Source organism: Callorhinus ursinus, unplaced genomic scaffold (genome assembly GCF_003265705.2).
Source record: "Callorhinus ursinus isolate GAN/ISIS: 27379988/994484 unplaced genomic scaffold, GSC_fseal_2.0 scaffold15, whole genome shotgun sequence".
In the NCBI taxonomy this organism is placed as follows: domain Eukaryota; kingdom Metazoa; phylum Chordata; class Mammalia; order Carnivora; family Otariidae; genus Callorhinus; species Callorhinus ursinus.
In genome coordinates this window covers 11,848,240-11,871,273 of record NW_027397077.1, presented here as the reverse complement: position 1 = coordinate 11,871,273, position 23,034 = coordinate 11,848,240, and the positions used below count along the sequence as shown (strand labels likewise).

At 39.1% G+C, this 23,034-nt stretch overlaps 1 protein-coding gene across 7 annotated transcripts in view; it reads left to right on the top strand.

Moving 5' to 3' along the window:
* The window catches only part of ERC2 (ELKS/RAB6-interacting/CAST family member 2), a 985,383-nt gene that overhangs the window by 736,931 nt on the left and 225,418 nt on the right, over positions 1–23,034 (top strand). The window lies entirely within an intron of this gene.

Below are 23,034 nucleotides of genomic sequence, written 5' to 3'. Positions count from 1 at the left end.
ATAGTGAGGTCATATGATACATGTCTTTCTCTGATTGACTTATTTCACTCAGCATAATACCCTCCAGTTCCATCCACGTCGTTGCAAATGGCAAGATCTCATTCCTTTTGATGGCTGCATAATATCTCCTCTCCTTTTCTGTATGTTTGAAAATGTCTGTAATTTATAGTCAGAACATCTTTGTACTATTTACTGAAATCCTTCTGTGTGCAGGACAGTGATGCTTGCTACTAGATATTCATTTTTTCTAAATTTGACAACAACCCTGCAAGGGCAGTAAAACCATCCTCCCTTAAAAATGGCAGATCTGGAGCCCAGGGTCACCCTGTTAGTAGGAGGCAGAGTCTATCTCTGAGTCTGGGTGTGTTTAATGCCAGACACACCCCACATATCTTCGTCATGTGTGCAAACTCCTGTCTAGAGCAGGAATTCTCTTGATAGTCTCGGTCAAGATGGCCATTCTCCCCTTTCTTGGAGACTTCGACGGATAGGCAGTATTCCATCAATTCTAGACACCTCTTCCTTAGGTCGAGCCACATTCCACCTAGGTAAAATGAATACCTGCCACTAGTTAGTTTAAACTTTTTAATGTCTCCTCAGCATCCCTGCGCGATGGTTAATTCTTCCACTGACCCCCTTCACTTAGAGGCATGTCCCAAATATCTCATGTGACATACTTAAATACTAAAAAAAAAAAGTATTCACTATTTATCTCCAATTCAAATTAACTGGACTCTTGTGTTTTTATTTGCTAAATCGAGCAAGCCTACCTATAAAGCCAAAAATCTTTACTATCTGGCCCTTTACAGAAAAAGTTTGCTGGCCCCTGAGCTGTAGCAATAATAATGATGATGATAGGAATAGCTGGAGTAAGAACAACAACAGTCATCAAAGCAGCAACAACCTCTTTGATTTGCATTGTCAGTTTCAGTACGCTATCTCATCTACTCCTCTAAGCATCTGTGTTAATGTTGGCAGAGGTTCTGGATCACACGATGAGCACATGGTGATGCTCAAGATACACCTCCTGTCTTCCCATGTTCCCAATCCACCCTAGGCCTATCTACTCCTTTTGGAGGAGGGTCTTCGTCTCATCATTGTTTTTTTTTCCCCGAGGTTTATATCACACCTTTTAGGCTCTCCTATTCCAGAAACAAGTCAAGACACCCCTGAACCACTACCATTTGCTGTATTTCATTTCTCAGTTAACTGACTCCATATGCTTATTGTACGTGTCAAATAATTGTAGTGTTATTTCTGAATTATTTTATCTGAGGATTGTTTTTGTACCTCACATTCTCATGCTCTGAACCACCTTCAGGCAGACCAGCAGAGACACCCTGTGGGAAGGCGGGTTCCATATGAATGAGCATCTAATAGGGATGTCTTCATTGTACCTCATAGTTCATTTATTTTTTTCCCCACTGTATATGTGAAAATACTTTAATAACGTATTGAATCACAACTAGATTTGATAACTAAGTTTTGCTGCTCAGTCTATTTCCAGTGTTTCTGAGCCACAGTAAAAGAATATTTCTGCCCTTATATGCAGCAAATATCAAGCTGATCCCTGTAACAATCATTAAAAACACTGGGTTGGGGTCTCCAAAGTGCCCCCAATCAATTTTTTACAACCACACTGAGATAGTTGCTTATGTTACAGACAGTAGACTATTACCTTTAAGGAAGAAGGTGATTGGAAGATAAAACAGCTTCAGAATGTGTTTCTGAAGAATCCAGTCTGCTCCTTGACTTTGGACAGTGGGAGGCACATAATTTACCTATGATACTGCAGGCTCTCAGATGTCAACATGCTATTCCATCGGGGCTGTGAATTTGCTTTTTTCAGCCATTAGAGAAGGATGAGACTGAAACCTACAGTCTGTTTTTATGTGATAACCTTGACACTGGACTACTGTTTGGTAGGGGGCTTATGTCAGGGAGGGGGCTGACACTCTGTAGGTAAAAAGGTTAAACCCAGTAACAAAGTACGTATTATGAAAAGTCATAGCGTTGGAATTGACTAACTTTTAAAGAATCTTTAACCAAAATGCCCAAGCTTCTAATGCACAAAGAGGAACCCGTTAAAGTAAAACAGTTTCCTTATTTTTTCTTTTGTGTAAAAATATTCTTCATGTAAGTTTAAGTGCACTGCTCTTCAAGATCAACTGTAAAACTTGAAAATGTCAGTCATGCAGATAATTGGAAACATATAAATTAAAGGAATGTACAGCTGTAAAACTAACTACTAGTTCCATTTAAAAGACTAGATTTGCTAAAGGTAAGATCTGCTGTTTTCCAAAATGCTTTTTCTCCTCCATGATTATGTTGCATGGAAAGAAAAAACAAGCTTCATCATACATACAGTGAATTTTAATGTTACATTTTTTTGTTGTTTAGTCTTTCGTCCTTGAGTATTGAGAATAGAAACTACCATGTTTATCATACTTATTTTGACCTCAACCTTCTTTTTTTAATGAAAGAGACTTAAAATATCCCAGCTGGTCTGACTCCCAGTGAGGGGGAGGAGACAGTAGGGAACCCTTCTTCCTGTGCAAATGTCGAGAAGATGGAGGAAGACCTGAGTGATTTAAGTGAACTGTGAAGTAGTCATCTTTATTCATGCAAAATTTAGGAAGCTGTTTCTTAAAGTTGTAATACAATTATAATTTTCAAAATTTCAAGAAGTGGCACAACAATGTACCAACTCAGGGGCTGTTTCCTTTAGACTACTGCTCCCAATTTGTTTTAATTTATGCTCTGTTGGATTGGTACAAAAGGAGGAATTCCATAGATAGGTAAACTGGGGGAGCCTGAAATGTTGTAAAATAGAGTTGCTTTTGAGGTTTGGCTTAATTGTTAGGGAGTAAAATTTTATTCCACATTGAAATTCCACTGCAAAGAACTAAAAATATTAAGAATTAGTCAGAGTCTATAATCTAAAAAGAAAAAGGAAAAACCCCCTTATCTGGTGGAATTTGGTGGTTAGCCCTCACCTTGGCAAGCCAAGTATTTTGAATTTCGAAAAGGGACTCTCTTTTAATATGCTTAAGCCTTATTTGTTGGTAGAGACCTCACTGAAGAATATATTTGATCCATTCACCTTCATTGACATAAACCCACTGTAACATTCTTGGAAAGTGTTGTATAGCTTGAGTTGGTTTGGCTTTTAATGCATAATAAGAAGAGTGGGAAGATCCAACATCCACAATTTCTTAGATTAAATGGCTGGATTTCTTTTGGCTACAGACATGATCTACCTTGTCTGAATGCCAGCTCTCAGACTGCAGGCTAGCAATGTCCTAGGGGACAAGGAAACCTAACTCAGAAAGTTGTAAAATGGGGGCAGAGATCTTAAAAGTCCAAAGATCCCTGAAGGGCGTATAGGGCCACTGGTGTGTGTGGGGGGCGGGGGGGTGCTTTGAAGGATGGCAGGAGTCCGCCCTTCATTAGTCTACCCCTCACCTTTCATGATACCAATCAAAGAAGTGTGTCCAAGGATGATGGAGTTCCAGGAAAAACACACAATGAGAAGAGGCAGAGGTTTCTGTGACCTTCCTAGGTGTGAGCGGAGTGGCTGTGGTGTGGGTAGTTTGGAGTTGAGGAACCCAATTCACTTGATGTGGTTAAACACATTTCAAAAATCCTAGACTATCTTGGCCATAGATTCCAGTTCCTTAATCTTTCAGAAATGGATAATTTAGTATGATATAGCTTTTTACCTGGAAGATTTTTAGATCAAACTTAATATATGGAACTGTCTCTTCTTCATGAACTTAGAACACCCCATGTTTTGGAGAGAATAGTGGATTACTAGCATCACCTGGCACAGCTCAGGTAATTGCTAGGAAATATTGGATAGCCAAGGAATTGGAAAAGAGTTAATATTTTAGCCTCTCTACTAGTGACCAAATGTGATTCTCTCCATGTGATAAAATTGTCCCTATTGTTCTTTGAATACAAAATATAAGAATTCAAAGACATAAATGTGTGTATGTTGATCTAATATTTATTTGATTTGATAGAATTGTCTTTTACAAAAAAGATATATTACCTGAGCCTAAAATAAAATCGACTTTTTAAAAAATATTTGATGGAGAATACTTAATTAATATTAACTAAGAATTGTGATTACATTTCTTAAATTGTAAGCTATTTGACAGACAGCCAATGTTTATGTAACCATCAATTGCCTAAACAATTGGAATATTCAAAATGAACAATATTTACAGGTTTATAATTCCTTCTCCTCCTACCACATGCATTTATTGACTGCTTACCGTATTTCAGGCATTCTATTAAGTCCTTTATAGATGGCATTCATTGACTTCCCACATCAATCCTATGAGAATATTATCCTGATTTCCTATATGCAGAAAGTAAGCACCTTATTATTAGATTGAATCCTATATTGTCATTTTTATGGGTTGAACCTACCTGCATCCTAGCAATTTCATATAGATCCACCAAATATAACTGTATTATGATGATTTTATATGTATAGTTATAATTATCACATGAATTTGGATATGGCATTAGTCAAATCATATTGCCCCTGTGAACTGCCTCACCACAAAGCCTGAGGTAGAGGTTAGTCTGGAAAGCAGGTCCTCTGCTACCTTTTGAATTTCTTTAAAAATCCAAATTTGCTTTATGCTCAGTTACATCTTAGTGCTCTTTTGTAGAAGGTAAGTGTTCCGGAACAACTTACATATTAGAGAATTGCTAATTAAAGCTTGAGAAAATGTCACAAAATAAAGGGCAGACCTCCTTGGCTGGAAATGATAGCCAGGATTCAGTTTAGTTTCAAGCAGAGTAGTTTTTACTTCAACGTGGAACACTTTTACCAAAAGCATATTGAATTTGGTGTGTTCATGTATTAGCAAAGTGGGTTTTAAGTTAGAAGTTGAAAAGGTGGAAGCATATTTTAACACGGATTTGGGTATGCTTTTCTTTTTTCCTTTCTTCTTTGTATCTTATTATTTTTTAAATCAGAGTTAAAAGTAGGTCCTTTGGCTTTCTCCCTGTTTGAGGGAGGGATCCTGAAGTGGTTTTCTTTGCCTTGGTAGGGGGAGCTGGGGTGATAGGTGAGAGATTCAAAGAAGCAAGAAGGACTGACTACCCTTTCTAAAACCAGTGATCTTCCAGGCATTTTAATGGCTTGGAAACAAACAGTTGTTAGTGCCACTCTGTTTTCAAGTGATTTGATTTTTCGTGGCTTGGGCCAGTGTTTGGAAATAATTCATCAGAAGGAGATGTCAGGATGAACAACAGACGCATTAAAGTGAAACAGCCTTTGACATGTCATACCTCTGGTGCTCTGAGACTTTTAATTTTGAAATTTTAGAAAGATAAGCTAACCGGAAAAACAGTGATTCACGGCATCAAAAATACTTACTGTCAAGTCCAATTTCCCATTTCTTGTGTCCCATTGGGCATGTAGGGGAAGCTTCATTGCACCTTTTAAAGTGAGACTAGCTTTGAATATTTTGATGTCAAATGGCATAAAGCAGATTCACTATATTACAGTTACCTAAGATCATGTTAGCATCAAAAAGCCTCCTGGTGCCCCCAGTTTTAATAATTATCAGTGCCTACTATGATGTAGCATGCTATTACGTATGCCTACTATTATGTATGCACCTCCTATTATATGTAGGTGCAAAAATACTCGAAGATGATAAAAATACGCTTAAAAGTCTGAGGATAATGAAATTATGTCAAGGTGGCTTTTTAGCTTAGTGATTGTGTTTCAATTTGTAAATGTTACAACTGTTTAAAAAAATTTTTTTTTCTCTAGCAAGCTGCAAACTTTTAAAGACATTAAGCCTGCCAAATTATAGCCACTTATTTCTGCCTGACGTATTTTTCAGCTTAGAACCACAGAGGGACTGCCAAGCCTGTTCCTTTTCATTACCTGTTCTGTGTCTGGCCCAGAGTTTAGATTTTCGAAAATGGAAAAAAGCTGTTTGCAAAATCACAAGGCTCTTGAGCTCTTAGTTTCTTCTTAGTATCAACGTTTATTTATTTAGGTTTGGGCTGGGTTTCAAAAGATTGAAATTGGAAACAGAGAAGGTGACTCTGAACACCATTTATCTGTATATAAGCGAACGTTCAATGTACGTTTAATTTAAAAAATTGCTGTTTCCTACAAGAGGGAGCTATTTTTCACATTGTTACAACATTTTTAGAGGTCACTAGGTGGTCATGTCACCAGCAGGGAGTTTTTGTTTGGCAGGCAGCATTGGCAGTTAGTTACAAATGCCTCCCATGATTCAGTGTTCAAAGGGGGCTGCTTTGCAAGTAACAAATACTTACAACCTGAGAACTGAAGTATAAAAAGTAGTGACAGGGGAAAATGTTTGGAAATGTAAAACAGCATCTTTAGTGGCCAAATTGGGGTGTTCGGGGAGTTGAAGATTACATGTCTACTTTATACTTGAGTTTAGTGTTTACAGAAGCAATAATGCCTTAACTACCCCACTTGGCCGTCACCTTGCTTCTAGTTAGCAAGTGCTCTTAATTTGTGAGTCATTGGTTACCGTGATATGGAATAATGTTCAGATTCCTGACAATAATCTTTATTAACCTCATACCCTGCATTTGCCATCCTGATGGTTACTCAACCTGTGCCTCTCGGTCATTCCTCATTGTGAATGCTGGTAATTTAAGCAAGATTAAGTGGGCAGCTAAAAGCACCAATTACCGGGGCTTCTTCTAGGCTTCCATATTTACAGACAAACCAGTATTTCAAATTTGGGATAAGCGAATTATAAGCTGTCTTTATGTGGAAATAAATAAATGAAGTGCAGATGGATCTTTGAGGAAATGGTTAAGTTGGAAAAAAAAAAAGATTAATAGCCAATCATTAGAACTGCAAGCATTTTGTTTGTAATTAGTTTTTAAAAGTCTTAAAATGGAGATAGATTTTTTTTTTTTTTTTTTTTTTTGGTCTTCAAACCAGGACAGTTGCTGTGTCTCCTCAACCCTCCCCCTTTTAAGCCAAGAAAAGACTTAAAGAAGGCAGTTATCAGTTAGGAATACAATGCAGTTAATTTGCTATGTTATACAACTTGTATAAGGTACCTTATATTTTTTAAGCTAGAAGCTAAATTAATTCGATTTGAGCAAAGAATTGTCATGGCTCATGTTGAGTTGTTTAGGATAGAAAAGCCTAAGAATTTCAGACTTCTTTAACAGAACAAAGAAAGACATTTAGCACCTGTGTCTATTTGCAGTTCAAAGAGAAACTACAAATAAATTGATGGGACTTTCGTTTATTTGACTATAGCAGTTCGTTGATATTTTTTGCCTTATAATTTTGTGGGGTTTTAAAATTCTCTGTGTAAGAATGAGCAACTGTCACAGCCACACGTGTTTTTTTTCCCCTTCAAGCGAATTAAATTTATATTCTTAATGACACTTTGCTACTTCTTTAATCCTTTGCAGAAAGCTTTTTGGCTCTGAAGATCCATTGAAATACTGAGTTTAGATATTCAAGAGTTCTGCTAAGTGATTTAAAAAGGGAAGGCAGAATCCAGAGTGGAAACGTTGTCTTGGATACGCTGTCAATTTTAGAGTTCAGTTTTTCTTTTTGCACTTACCAGATAATTTTTTTCTACTCTCCAAATTACATTTGCTGAAGTGTGTGCAAGTGGAATTGTGATACCATGGTAAACACTAGGAACGTACTAAATCTCTAGATACAAACAAAGAAAACTGAGAATATCGTTGCTCAACATTCCTTTTTTAAAAATAGTTTTCTCTTCTGGTCTAGCAGCTGGGAATACTCATATTACTCCCTAGGCAATTGGAGATTTGAACATATTTATCTTGTAGCTGATAATAATAGTGAATAAATTAAACTAATGATAACTACAGCTTGCATTTATAATAGTAAAAATTGCTTATACTTGACTAAATGTGCTAAATGGTTTACCTTTTTTATCTCATATAATACCGTACAAGAGTGAGTATTATTATTTTCATCTTATGGATAAAGAAACCGAGATTCGCAGAATTAGTTTCCCCCAAATCACACAGATCCTAGTGGTGCTAAACTAGGATTTGAATCCAGATCCATGGAATCTCATTCACTCGTTCAACAAATATTCATTGAATGGCCAGTGGATTTAAAAAAATGGATAATTTTTAAATTTTATTTAGAAAGAGCCATTGTCTTTCCTGCCAGTGGATTATGGTCACGTCTTTCAAGGAATCATTGGAAAAGGAAAGCTGTATTTCCTCCACATAGTAATTTTCCCCTGGGCTTATATCTTTGTCCCAGGTGAACCCCCCCTCCCCCGCCAGCCGTTTGGACTGATGATTTTACTCGGGCTAAACAAGTTTGGCTCAACTGATGGAAGCAGTGCCCAACTCATGGTGGGTCCATCACAGATATTGTTTGGGATGAATCAAGTTGCACCATGGCTGTTTGGGCTTTAGGGACCACAGCTGTGTGCTTAGGGATACTGCCCATAGTAATGCTTGCCAACTTCATGAGATTTTGCAGTTGACGAGATGCTTTCCTGTGGGTCATCTGATTTGAACCTCTCAGTGACCTTGGGAGTAGGTAACAATATTTTCATTTAAGATGTATAGTATCAAGTGACTTGTCCAAGGCACACATCTAAAATCAGGTGACTGTCTTTCTATAAGTCTCCTCCTTTCTATTTTCCCATTAGTACCAGTGGGGGAGGTGGGCTGAAGGTTCAGACTTATCTCCCCTTTCTCATTGGACTTGCATCATGGCCAATTCACTGCCCACTGAGTCCTGAAACGCTATTGCCACTCACTTGGGGAATTCTGACACTATACTCTGTGAATAACTCTCTTCTCTGAGGATTTGTAGCAGGTTTAGATTTGGCTTCAGTCCACAGGCATTCCAGAAAATGAAAGGAATGAACATCCAAGCACTAGTTGTGAGCTGTCCTGGGTTGCTCTCACTGACAGCAGCTTTGTGACTAAAGGGAGATCCTTTTGTTGGAGTTCAACCAAGTCCTCACTGGGTTCAGAGTGTTTGGGTTGTCAGTTTCTTCTGTGTCAGTGGCATCATTACTAAGAACAACAGTTACACGTTGTTTATTTTATTTTGAGACTTACTAAATCATAGACTTCATGGGTTCAAATCTCCACTTTGCCATTGAGTAGCCACGTGAACTCCAGCAAGTTAATTCACCCCTCTGACTCTACTTCTTTACCTGTAAATGGGGAAATAATAGCACCTGCCTCATTAGATGGCTGTGCAGATTGAATGACTTAATACCTAGAGAAGAGTTAGAATTATGTAGTGTACCATATAGTGTTATAGTGCTATCGCGCTGTAGGATAGTATAGTGTTTGGCACAGAAAAAGTGCTGGGGAGTGTTAGCTAAATATTCCCTATTGTGGGATCTGTGGCATGTCCTCTGGGGTGGATAACAGTCTTGGCAAGAGAGTTCAATAATCTTGAAATAGGCCAGTGGTGTGCTGGTAAAACAGGTCAACGGGGGTGGGGTGGGGTGGGGAGAGCCCTGATGGGTAGTGTTTGCCAATTTCCATAGTGTAAATACTCCTACCATGGCCGAGGTACTGACTGACCATGGAATTGGAAAGAGACGCAGGTAACTGACTCTCACTAGCCAGTGGTAGCAGCCAGTTCCAGCACACCGCTCAAAGAGACCCTTCAGCCTGTGAGATTATTAGAGCAATCGCCAATGAGAATGGCCCTCAAATCCTAGCTTTCCTTTTGATGTGAAACCATTATTTAGGGTGGGTTCCCAGTGATAGGGACCCCGCTATAGCTGATTGACCTGGATTGGGCTAGTTTTCTTTCTAGGAAGTTCAAATATCCTTTTTCCATCAGGTCTGAAGGTTTTAGCAGAGTTATTATATAAATAGTATGCCTTCCCAAGATGGATTTAGAATTTCCTGCTACCAGGGTACTGGAGCATCTTTCTCACTGACTTTCCTAAGACTCATATGTTAGCTCTTTTTTTCCCTTGACCTATCCAAGTATATGCCTCCAATACTCCCTCTCTTTGCTAAGTTAGCTGGAGTCCGTTTCTGTAGCTGGCAATCCAAAGAAACCTAACCAAACTCATATTTTGATAGAATTCTTGCTCTGGGAATTGCCTGACATGGGCCTCTGTTGTCTGCACTGATACCTTCAGAGATGGGAAAGAGGCAGCTTGTGCTGGTTGTTTGAAGCTGTGACTTAGCCGGAGTTCTTTCTGTTTTTGGATTGTCATCAGCCTGATCTACCTGTGATTTTCATCTGTAGGTCCCAATTCAATCTTAGTGCCCCTGGGGAGCAAGCCTTCTCTGTATTCCCTTTAGCCAGTAGTTGGAGGAGTAACTACCATGTTGCTGTCTTTCCAGACATTGATTAGTCCCACATTCGTAGCCATACATATACATATTGCATGAAAAACTTCAACGCCAAGTAGAGGCAGAGTATGTCATATTTTCATATTTCATCCTGGACTTCTGGCCACCTTTAGATGTGGTTTTCCTAAAGGTTAGTGTTGACCAACCCAGCTTTTCTCTCCTCCTCTGGTTACTGAGGGCTGAGAAGGACTTGGACACCGTGCGTAGCGGGGACTATTTGTGAAATAAAAGATCACTCCTCACCTATATCCTACGGATGCAATATCTAAAACAGGTATCAAAGGAATGGACACTTAGTAAGTGACACTTAGTAAGAACAACTGGGGTTCAACATGATGTTTCTAAGGCAAACCTGCTTAGAAATCTAGGCAATATTTAGCAAAAGGTCAAGCACTTTTCAAAAAGGAATGAGAAGCCCCCATCTATGCAGAGTAAAAGGGAATGGCCAGATGTTCCTCAAACACACCCTAATTATAATAATATTCAGCAATCAAATGAATGCTTTCTAGATTTTGAGTGTCACGGACCAATAATGTGAAAAAATATTTTTGAAAACAACATAAAGCTTATTAAACTATTAAGTTAAATGATGCTATTTAAATGTTAACTCCATCATCATCATTTGATAAAAGGGCATTTTAACACCACAAATGAGCAAAGACATTACCTAATTTCAAAATAAAAGGCTGCCATTACCTGGAAAGGGTGTTGGCAATCTTATTCCTACAGTATTTGCCCATGTCCTCACCTGTGTGCCTGCGTGCCTGAATGAGAGTGTGTGCCCTTGTATGTGCATGTGTAGATGAGTGTGTGCGTGCACGTGTGAGAACTGCGGCACAACCAAGTGCCAGTCTTTGATTTGGCACTTAGGGATCACTTAATCTGACCAGAGTTTTTCTCTGGTAGTACTCTAACATCCCTGGAATTTATATAGCTGGAAATAAGAGTAAATACACAAGACAGATATAATTTCAAATGACTGAATCCTCTTAGCTTTTCCTCGGAAGTTTATCCCCATCTGAAAGCCTCTCTTTTCCTTCTAGAGCCCTCCAATACAGCCTTCGTTCACACCCCACCACTACCTCTGCAGTCTGTGAAAACCTACCCGCATCATCCCAGACCAAAGGGATGTTCCTTCCTTCCTACAGCCAAGCATTTTAGTGAAATGACCAAGTCACACAGACTTGGATTCACATTCCAGTTTCACCACTGAAAAGCAATTGTGATTTGGGGTAATTTCTTAAATTTCACAGACTCAGTTTATTGAACTTCATGATAGGAATAAGAAAACTTTCTCTTTGGAGGATAATTTGAGAGGACTAGATGAAACTATGTGCTTTACCCATGCCTCACGTATACATATAGCAAACAGAGTAATAACTGTTAATAATTGCTAATCCTCCACCCTAACAATGGAGGCATTAATCGACTATTGTCTTTTGTTTTTTGATTTAATGTTTCATATGCATTTGTTTTCTTTACCAGAAGAGTTTGCAAGCCCTATGCCTTATTGCTCCCGCATAGCGTCTAGCACAGTGTTTGTCCATAGTAAATTCTCTTCAGATATGTGTAGAGATTAAGACACAGATTGACATTAGATGGTTCTTTTATGCCACCACCCATGATTGTGTCACCTCCTCAAGGATACTTTTTTCTTGGTCCTCTCACTAATGGGAATTTAGAAAACCCCTTAAGCATTCTGCAGCCACATTCTTCTCTGACTCCTGCCTTATGTCCTGTGACTTGAAGTTCAAATCTAAAGGAAGGTGCTCCACTTCTGCTCAGTGGTGCAGGACAGCCTCAAGGCTGTCCCGGGAGATAGATGATCTGATCTCAAAGCAATCAGTCAACAGGTCAGTATCTCAGGCAGTGGTAATCAGTGTCAGGTTGGGATTTGATCACCAGGAAGTTTCTCACTAAGTGTTTTTCCAGATCTGAGGGTACCCAATAAGGGACTGGGATCTGTCATCTTTCGGGGCTTCTAGTTCCCTTCTTCCCGCTCTGATTTGTGTAGCAGGCTCTCTCCTATGGACTGGGTTGTCTCTAGTAGGTAGTCTTGGGTGCGTGTAGGATTAGTAGTCGGATATTGTGGAGAGGGAATTGCTTCAATCTCTTAAGTCTTTGAGGTTAGAAAGTGATAAAGAATTACAATTATCTGTGTATTATAAACAAGCAGATGAAGAAACCAGTAAAGCTGCTCTTTTATGGAAGAAAATTGCTAGGTTGAACTGCATGAGATCACTGATACTTGATTGTTTCTGACACCAAAAAAGTACACTTCATATCATTCAGCCTAATAGCTCTTAATATGAGGTTTCAGGTTTCTGTTTATTTGTTCATGTTTGAGCTTCTGGATTGTAACTGCATCACATTGGACATTCGGAATGAAGAGGACAGGTTGGGAGCGAGCTTTCAAATCAACTATTCCCGTATGAGATGCCCGTGGGTGAACATGCCATGTGAATTCTTATGCCCAGCCTTTGGGTTGGTACACAGGATTCATGGATATCTTCTTTGCCTGGTATTGCTAATGATCTGGTATTCGTTACTGAGAGAAATACAATGGTATTTCTTTGTGTTTTGTGGCATTGTTGCGGGGTCAGCCATCATGACTATGCGCATGGAGAGTCTCTGGGGTCTGCCATATGGTAGCAGGAGTGGTGCCTGTCTTCTTTGTCCTTTCCTCCCTGGTACCTGGCACGCAGTGGGTACTCGGTTAATATATGTTCAAGGAATTGAAGGACTGGGCTCTGATCATCTGGTTAGTTTTTTCTTCCCTGTGTGGTCAGTAAACAGCCACCCTAGAGGAACACGTTCCCTCCAGTTGCTTTGGAGTGGACTTCCTAATTTCACATCAGAAATATTCTTGCTTCTTAGTGATCGCTCCTCCCGGAGTGGAAATTTCACTTCCATGAGCCACAAGGCCACCCATACTGTAAATCTGAGACTGCTTTCTATACCATTGTGTCTTGGGCTGGTTCCCCCACGATTCTTTCCAGATGTGGAGTGCTTTCAGGTAGTTTACCAGACTCGTTCATTCTGCATCCGCTGTCTGGTTTCACATTCCCTCAACCTCTGAGAAGGAGCATTCTAGTAGTGTCCCATATATTATATTCATGAATCCAGAAATTTCAGGTAACTAACAGATATAACTCATTATTTCTGGATTCACTAGCGGATTTTTGTAACTCTTCATTGTATATGTGTCTTTTAAATCAGTTGCTTTGCAATGCAGTACTTTAGATGTATGTATGTGTATGCATAGTTTTATACTTCTGTAGTTTGGGGTCTGAAATTAATTTATGGTCATAGAATATGCTCTTGCATCTCTTTTTAGTTTACAGCTTATGATACATTGGTGAAACCTTGCTGAGAAGTGGCCGCACGCATTTGCTTTCTCTCCCGTTGGCACATGCAACAAGTGGCTAGTGAGTGTGCATTATACAGATTCTAATGTGTTTTTATGGCAGCATTTTAGCAATTTCTTCCCAACATATAACTGCTATAAATTTGGTCTCAGTTTTTTCCCTCACATTGTTGAAGTGTGTTCAGAAAAATATGTCATCCTAGTTTTTAGGTATGAAGCCCCTTTGGATTTACAGTCTACTTTATTCCGTATGTTCTAGCAAATTCATGTATGGCAAGTACAGAAATGCTGATACTTCCATTCATTTGGATGCAACTATGTGTCCATTGAGTTTTCCCTTTTTAAAAAAAGGCAACTAAAACATGCCTATCACCTCTTAACCCACCTCTCAGCAGGCCCAATCCTATATTGAATGTTTATTTGATAATTTGATAAGTGATCATTTGAATCTAAACTTCCATCAAGAAATGAAAAATATGAGCAGAAAGGGTATTCGAATGTGAGATGCCCTAGCTCCTTACACATTGTGGAGCTCTTCTGTGGCTAACATTCATTTTTTAAATAAGCACCATTTGTGGTACCTTTTTAGAATATAGATGATAGAGATGTAATTACTTTGGGAAAAACTGGAAAAGGGCAGTATTTATTGCAATGGCCACGAGATGGCAGACCTAAAAGCCAGACTTCTCAGAGAGATTTACTTGAGGAATTATGTCTTTGAGGGTGCTTTAAAAGCCATCAGCTTCCCAAAGGAAGACTCCTACAGGTTATCCTGAGTTGCCGGTCAATTCTGTGTGTGGCAGGCACCGCGAGGGAGAACATCTTCAAGCTGAGGGGAATCTGGTTAGCCTTCCTCCCTATCAGATATGATGCCTTCCTGCTCCTTCTGGAAACCTGCTATTTGCTTGGCATACCCAGATACACCACTGTTTCCTCCCCCCAGTACAGAGACACCACTGCCTTTTTCCTTTCCCCTGGATAGGAACTGTCACAAAAGAGCTGCTTCCACCAAATTTAATTTTTTGTATTTCTCTCTACAAGATCTGCTTTACAGAATCTTAATTCAATTTTCTTCAAATGTTGCATTAGCAAAAGTCTGGAATGTGCCCCCTTCTGCTCATATTCCTCTTACAGCAATGACATGACAGTCTGTTTTGTTTTTCATTATAATTTAGCCTATGGGAATATTCTGTTCCATGTAAACATAAATAAAGGGAGGTTTGATTTAAGACAAAAATTTCAAATTAAGAGGGGAAATATTTAGTTCAAGATACAGGAGGGCAATTTGCTGCTCTGTGCAAAGACTTGCTAACTAACAGATATTAGTTGCATTAAATATACAGTAGAGAGAAAATTAAAATATATTGTCTTTTGGGAAATATATATATACATATATGCATGTATATACTTTGATATATCTCACCGATAAGAAAAAAAAATAATTGATCAGATACCCTGAGTGCTAAACCCTGGAGTTAGTGACCTATTTTCTGGCAGTTATTCATTTCCAACCAAAAAGTTAATGTGATAAGGCAAGTGTCTGGACAGTAACTGATCATCCATGGACAACAGGTTTAGCAAAGCTCTGGCCCATAGTGAAGTCCAGATGTATTCGGTTTTCCTACTATCAATCATCAGTAACCCTTCCAGGGAGTCTTGTTGGGTGTATTGCACATAGAAAGCTACATTGGCAGAGTTAGGTGGTCAACAGAGAAGCTTTCTCATCACTGAACTAGAATAATGGGAACAAATGAGAACTATAGTGGGCAATTCTACACTAATGCCTGGTGTGCTAGTGTGTGCCTGGTGTGCCTGGTGAAGTGTCAGAGGCCCTTCGTTTTACTTGCCCTCCCTCCCTTCCAAATTTACCATTTTTTAAAGATTTTTTTTTTAATAGAAGTTTTTTTGTTTTGAAGTTGTTTGACTTTGGTTAGATTTTGCACTTGACCTTGACTTTTAAAAGGTCACCTTTTAAAACACGTTTCCATTTCTCATGTGGCATGAAATCACATCTTGCGCACTTTTGTGGGGCCTTTCCTATCAGTTTGGACGGAATGATATCGAACAGTTATTGACTAAATCAGACCTGCCTGGCCTGGGATGCAACTCTTCTATGATGAGCACACTGTGTGCATACTCAAGCTCTGTTTTCTCCTTTAAATTTGTTTGCGAAACAAACATCATCTCATGAAAGTCAAATGTGCAATTAAACAGAAACCAATTTCAGAGAGTCGGCCTTGAAAGTAAGTGACCCACTGGCATTTTTAGAATGTTTACTGTAAAGGAGAGCCTGGTAGAAAGAAGGCAAAACTTGAATCTTTACATTTGGTGGTATCTGTGTTATGTAATAATAAGTAATTGCTAACATTTGTGTGGTTGTATCAGGCACCGCACAGAATCTCGACATGCATTATCACATTTAACTCTCACAAAGATTTTAGAGACAGTGATTGTCATCCTTCTTAGTTCAATTATGAGGAAATTTAGGTTTCAGAGTCATTAAGTAACTTGCCAGGGAAACAAACAATAGAACAATAGATATTACTGAAATTCAAACCCAGGTATATTCAGTTCCAAAGCTCAGGCACTAAATTAGTATCCTAATCAAGTACCTTAATCAAGTCTTGAGGACATGAGTGATATTTTATTAGATAAGTTTAAAGAAATCATAATAGGCTAAAAATCGAAAGAAGTAATTTCTTATCTCTGTGTGTGTGTGTGTGTGTGCGTGTGTGTGTGTGTGTGTGTGGCACCCAGTAATCAGTAATACCACACACATGTCTTCTACCAGGACTTAGAGAAGGGCTCCGTGCTCCTCGCATCCCTCATTGCCTTTTATCAGGTCTCCCAAGGAAGGAGAATGGCGAGAACAATTTAGGATGGGGACAGTAGCTCTTCCTGGCACTCATCCTCTGGCCTCTTCCATATGGGAAAGTCAGTTGGCCTCAGACTCCCAAACACCCTTTGTAGCAGGATGACAAGAGGTGCCTGCATTTGCCATCTCAGTGTCCTGAAAGCGCACAGTGTTGCCTCTACAGAGCTTCCTGGCCTAGCCGCACTTGGCGGAACCCAAGGATGGCTCAGCTGCCTACTTAGGTCATGCCCTGAATAAGTAGTGGGGTAAAAGCTGGTGCATGGAGCAAAGAGCTTCCACAGGACTTCGTGGCCCCTGTGTTAGGAAATTCCAGTCGTGTGCTATTAGGTTTCAAAGACAAAATTCTCCGTAATTGGAGTAAACTATTTCTTGAGGTCAGTTTTAGGTGGGCGACAGAGAGCAAACCGCATTAAGGAGTCTGGGCTGCCAAAGCGTGGCCTTTACAAATCTGGTCTGTTCTTTGTCCTTGCTGGAACTTGTGGTTGTTCAAATATATCTCACCCTGTGGGCCCCACCTTATGTGAGCGGCTTTGCTTTCTGCGTGGGCCCTTCTGCATATACAATACATCATTCTGCTGGTGGGTAGTGTTGATATTAATTGATATCAGAAGACTTTCGTTTCTCAAGATGCTTTTTAAAAATCCTGCTTTTAAAATTGAGGCAAATGAGCATCTATCTCCAGGGCTGATCACAGCAAACCTCCACCCATCCTCACCCCAGGGGTGAGAGAGAGGCTGTTTTGAACAGGATCTTTCGTCACCGTCTGTCTTAAGTCACCTCCTACTGAACTTACGGTTGAAGATTCAGGGTCATGAGGGAAAGAAAACAGTAATTAACTGGGAAAAGTTGATTGAGCGGAATTTTTTTTCCCACAGTATGATTAGAACATGACTGCGGGCTGAGCACCATACATAATGTAGGTTCTCCCTTGCATGTCATTATCCAAACATTTCTTAATGCTTTTTAAGCATCTGCTTTTGTAATTGAATGTGTTCCTAAAGATGGGTCAGCTCACTAAAACAAGAACCTGCAAGAAAAAAATGTGTTACTACTCCCCTCCCCCGCCCCAACCCAATTTATAACAGTTCCTAATTGGTCTGCCTCATTTACAATTCCTAAAATTAATTTTGGACCCTCTCTCAGAGCTTAAGTCATCATTAATAGAGCGACAGCAACAGGGAGTGAAATAGAAATGTTTATAAAGCTCCCTTTTAAATTGACTGTGATAAGTGATGTAGTGATGTATTACCATCAGAGGATTCTGGAGCTCTCTTTGTGAAGGTTAGCCACAGGCAACACTCAAAAGAAGGCATTTATCTTGGTGGGAGACGCCCTTCAGTCTTCTTTTGTTTTATTCCATTGAGGTTTTTCTTTTCAGGGTGGCTCAAACCATTTTTTTTGGTGTTTTATTAGCTGTATCTTGACTACCTCCTACAAACTGAATGACAGCAAAGGGCTATTAAATGTGTTCTTGCACATATTTTTATCCATTGTTAACCCTGACTAAATGTGTGTGAGGGCACAGAAGTCCCCCCTCTTTTTACTTCATTGTTGCCCATATTTGTTAAAGAAATTATTCCCCTTGACGTTTGTTTAGGCTGCACTTTGATAAAATGCTGTCTATGGTCCACTTTCTTAGCTTGGCATTCAGCAGACTCTTATAGATTTATTTCTCTTTGCATTATCTTATCTTCCTTTCTAGCTTATTTGGGCTTCCTTTTCATATTTTAAGCTACATTTTGGGGCATAGACAGATCACCTTAGTAATTGTATACTAAAGCACTGCAGTGTTCTAAAGATAATTTTGCAAGCCTTTGGCATATACTTAACCCCACTAACTATCTAAAGATGAGAAAATATGTTCTTTTCATGTTGTCTGTGAACAGAAAGGACAGATTAACTGCTGAAGGTGATTTCAGACTTATAGAAACTTTCTTCGGGTTGATGGGACCGTAACAATTTCTGAAGCAATGTAAATCTGGCCTTGAATCTAAATGATTCACCTGATGGGAAAAATAATGAGGATTTTTCTCTGTGTTTCCAATTTATATCCAAATGTCTTTTCACAGGTACAAACTTCATGTTTAAGCATGTTTTTAAAACATGTAGATGTAAAAGGGCATTAGAAATGCAAATATTTCCGTTTTCCCAGACTTTCCCTATTGGAAAAAAAAAGTGGTAACATTTAAGCTTCCTAATTTATTACAATGTTTGCCATTTTCTCAAAACGGGCCTCTGTGTATTTTCAGTAAAGTATTTGTCATTTGGCTTTAAGTAGATGTATTAGCAAATTGCCTTATGGGAATTGCAAAAAGTGTAGAATCTGATATAGGGCAGGCAAATGAAATTAATCTTTAAAAAATGTATGTTCAGTATCCCTCACCCTCAAAAGCCCCTGACTCTAAAGCAGGGATAATGAAAACCCATAACTTTGCAGAATTAGCTTACAGTGATTTAAATTATTAGTTGAAATGTATCAGCTTGATAAAGGATTATTTAAACTCATTTTATAAAGCTTATTGCTTAAAAAAAAAAAACACACAAATGCAATGATTCTATCAGCCTAGAATTTAGAGTTTTCTTTGCCAGTTGTCCCTGTACAAGTAAGAAGTGGCCAGATATAGCCTTAACTTATTCAGAACATCTTTCCAGATATCCTAGAGTGTGAAATGTTCATATTTTTCAGGTTTATACACTTTTATTTTCTACCAATTACTGTTTGACTTAAATAGACTAGAATTATTGAATGTAGATTTCAATCAAGTTATTTTAAAAGAAATTATCATTAGTTTATGATCAATATTTAAAGGAGAGTATATATATTTATATATTATATATATAAAATCCTTGTTACATTAATTTTGTTCAGAGTTCTATGATTGTATAATACCAGCATTTATAAAACATATTTGTTAGCCAGAAGCAAACAAAACAAAGTAAAAAAAAAATAAGGAAAATGTTACAAGGAACAAAATGAGTTATTTTGCATCAATTTAATGTAGATGAGTAGTGGTTTTAAATGTACTTTTTAAAAAATGATTTTAAATGTAGTTTGAGGTATAATAATTAATAATAATAGGATTTGGGACTATATTTAGTAAAACATCTGTAAAGAATTAGGAATTGATACGTGTTTTATGATCAGCAGTTTTCTGATCAACAGAATTAGAAATTAATTTGTTGGGACTTTTAGTGATATTACAAGAGGATAAATAAGTGTTAAGTCATGAAAAGCTTAAATTATAGAATTACAGGGCAAAAGGAGTTTAAAAGGGTCTTTTTTTATGTTGATAATGACTTCTAACAGTTATTGAAGCTGTGTAATTCTGAATTTTTACCTGAAAGAGGAAAATGGGTTGAAAAGGACCATAGGATATAACACATAAAAGTGGACACAGGGAACCTACTTAGGCAATGATTAGAACTGTCCACACGGGAGATGATGGTAGGTTGTACCAGACATGTGTATGCGAAAGTATGTGTATGTGCACTTACCTGCGTATAGAGTGAGAGGCACAGAGAGAATATAATAAATACCTTGATGGGAAAATGAACAAATGTCACATATGCCAAGCATTTGAAGCATGCACCTGCAGTTTATTTGATGACTGAGAAGTTTCATTTACAATTTTTTAATGTTTACGCTCATGATATTTTGTGAGAAAGAAGAAGAATGCAGGAAGGTATAGGCAGAAAAAAAAGCAAAAACCAGCCTATCCATTTCACCACCATGAGATAATGACTATTAGCGTTTGGTGTCTTTCCTTCCGATTTTTTCTATGAATATAGTTTTATGTTTGGGGGATCTTATTGTGTATACACATGCACATCAAGAACTGTTGAGGATTCTGAGATTTTTCCTTAGTGACATGCTAACAGGTTAGCCTGCCTCAGTTTCATGGATGCAGGTAGATGACCAGAGACTTTGAGGTCAGAAACAAAGGACTTCATTGCTCAATCAGTGCAGAGAACAGTGTCAGCATATCTATGTCAGTTCTCCTTTCCTCACGTCCCATGGAGGCAAGGCAGAGGGGTGAGATGAATAGCTGTACCTACTGTGCGTTGAATTACAAGGGAAGAATCCTGAGCTCACAGAACCTGAATCTTTTATAATGGCAGTAATATGACTGCCCTTTGCTCTGGACGGAGATGCTATTCTATGAGGGTAGTAAGCATGTCTACCCTTTGATCCTAAGGGAGAAACTCTTTCTTCCAAGGCTATTCACTATACAAACATTCTGGAAAGGTTGTGAGAAAAGAAGATAGTGCCTTTGCTTGTAAAATGTGCAGAAATATGAGACACATGGAGAATTGTCTCTCAACAAATAAATGTTTTCACAGATCTTTTTTCATCAGCATTTTAAACGCTGCATATAGCTGTAAAGAGTGAAATATGGAGGGGTACCTGGGTGGCTCAGTCGGTTAAGTGTCTGACTTCAGCTCCGGTCATGATCTCAGAGTCCTGGCATTGGAATCAAGCCCCACACCCCACACTGAGCTCCACAGTCAGTGGGGAGTCTGGCTGGCACTCTTGCTGGCACATGCACACTTGCTCTCCCTCTCAAATAAATAAAAATCTTTTTAAAAGAAAGAGTGAAATGTGGAGATACAGCGTAATCTCTGATCAGTCCCCAGTTTTCCTACTAATGATTTCTTAGGTTGTTTCCATTAAAAAAGCTTCACATGGACATTTCAATTTGGGGCAGAGTGACCTTAGGTGTGTGGTAGTTAAGTTGGAGTAGGTAGTGAATGGGCTCTCCCTGATTTGAAGGCTGTGCAGCCTCTTCAGCTTGGCTTTATGTACAAATATGCATGAGCTGTGAATGGTAAGTATGTCTGTTGTCTCAAGATGTTATCCAGAGGGAGACAGGCTGTGTGAAGCTGGATTTGAATGCTGCTGTTGATAGTCCAGCCTGCACTGGTTTTCTTCTGGAAAGTGGACATATTTCCTGACATTTCTGCTGCTCATATGTCTGAGTGAGTCCCCAACAGAAGCTCCTACTGCCTGCCATTAGCAGGGCCCAGAGAAGGGGGAAAATCTGAGATCCAAATAATGACCATCTTGTTCAAACATCTGGAGGGGGCCTGGTCTGGAGGGGGCCTGGTCTGGGAATTAAGAAAGACAAAACAGGATCATAATCAGGTTTTAGTCCTGGGACTTGTATGCAAAGAAAATATCCAATACAGAGGCTTTCCCAGGGCTGTGAGGTCTTGTAAGGTATCTAGGATGTGGCAGAAGTGACACAGATTGAGACAAGACTTCCTTAGTGTGAAGAAAGACTAAACGAAGACACCAGGAGAGCCATTTTCTAGTTAGAAACAGTCCCCCCAAATTCCATGTTGAAATTTGTGACAGATGTTGCCAGAAAATTGAACTGTAAAATGGGAGGAGGCAACTCTAAGCAATAATCAGAGATTAAGGGGTCAAAGCATCATAATATATTTTTTAGAGGGTGAAGAGGGGCAGAGGGAGAGGATCTCAGGCAGGCTCCACACCCAGCATGGAGCCCTACCTGGGGCTCAATCTCATGACCCTGAAATCATGACCTGAGCTGAAATTAAGAGTCAACAGCCCAACTGACTGAGCCACCCAGGAGCCCCAAAATTGATAAGGTTTTTAAAGATTACTTTGGGTTTTGTTCTAGGGAGACCAGTGGGTTGCAGGGGTAGATGCTGATAGTTGGGAGAAGTTTGGTAGCAGTAGATCAGTTTAGATAAGGAATGTCTTTTCGGGTGCTTGGATGACGCAGTCGGTTAAGCATCTGCCTTCAGCTCAGGTCATGAACCCAGGGTCCTGGGATTGAGTCCTGCTTTGGGCTCCCTGCTCATTGGGGAGTCTGCTTCCCCCTCTGTTCTTCCTCCTGCTCATGCTCTCTCTCAAAAATAAATAAATAAATAAAATCTTTTAAAAATGTTTAGATAAGGAATGTATTTTGGAGTAAAACCTACTGAAGTTTTGATGGGGTGTCTCTGGGAAGAGAAGAAAGGGAAGGAATCAAGGATGACGTCTAGGTTTGGGGCTTGGGCTACTCAGTGGATGGTGGTATAATTACTAGATAAGAAGGCTGAGGAAGGAATGGTTTTTGGTGGAATAGCAGGAAAGCATCATTAATTACACTGAGAATGGAAAGCACTACCCCACTAAATATCTCTGCCCCTTCAAAAGAAAATCTTGCGTGAAAAAAAATGATATTGATATTTAAATTGTTGGCCAGTTTTGTTGGGTTGTCTTGGAGTACCTAGAACTTTACTTGGCCAATGGCTGGATGGGTGGATGGATGGCTGGATGGGTGGATGGATTAAAGTGTCCTAGAAGTGAATGCTCAGATTGACTCCCTCCATTTCTAATTTGCAGCTTTGTCTGTGAAACAATGAAAGATGACTCCTTCAGAGGAACTGGTGCATGTGTCTTAGGGATTCTGAC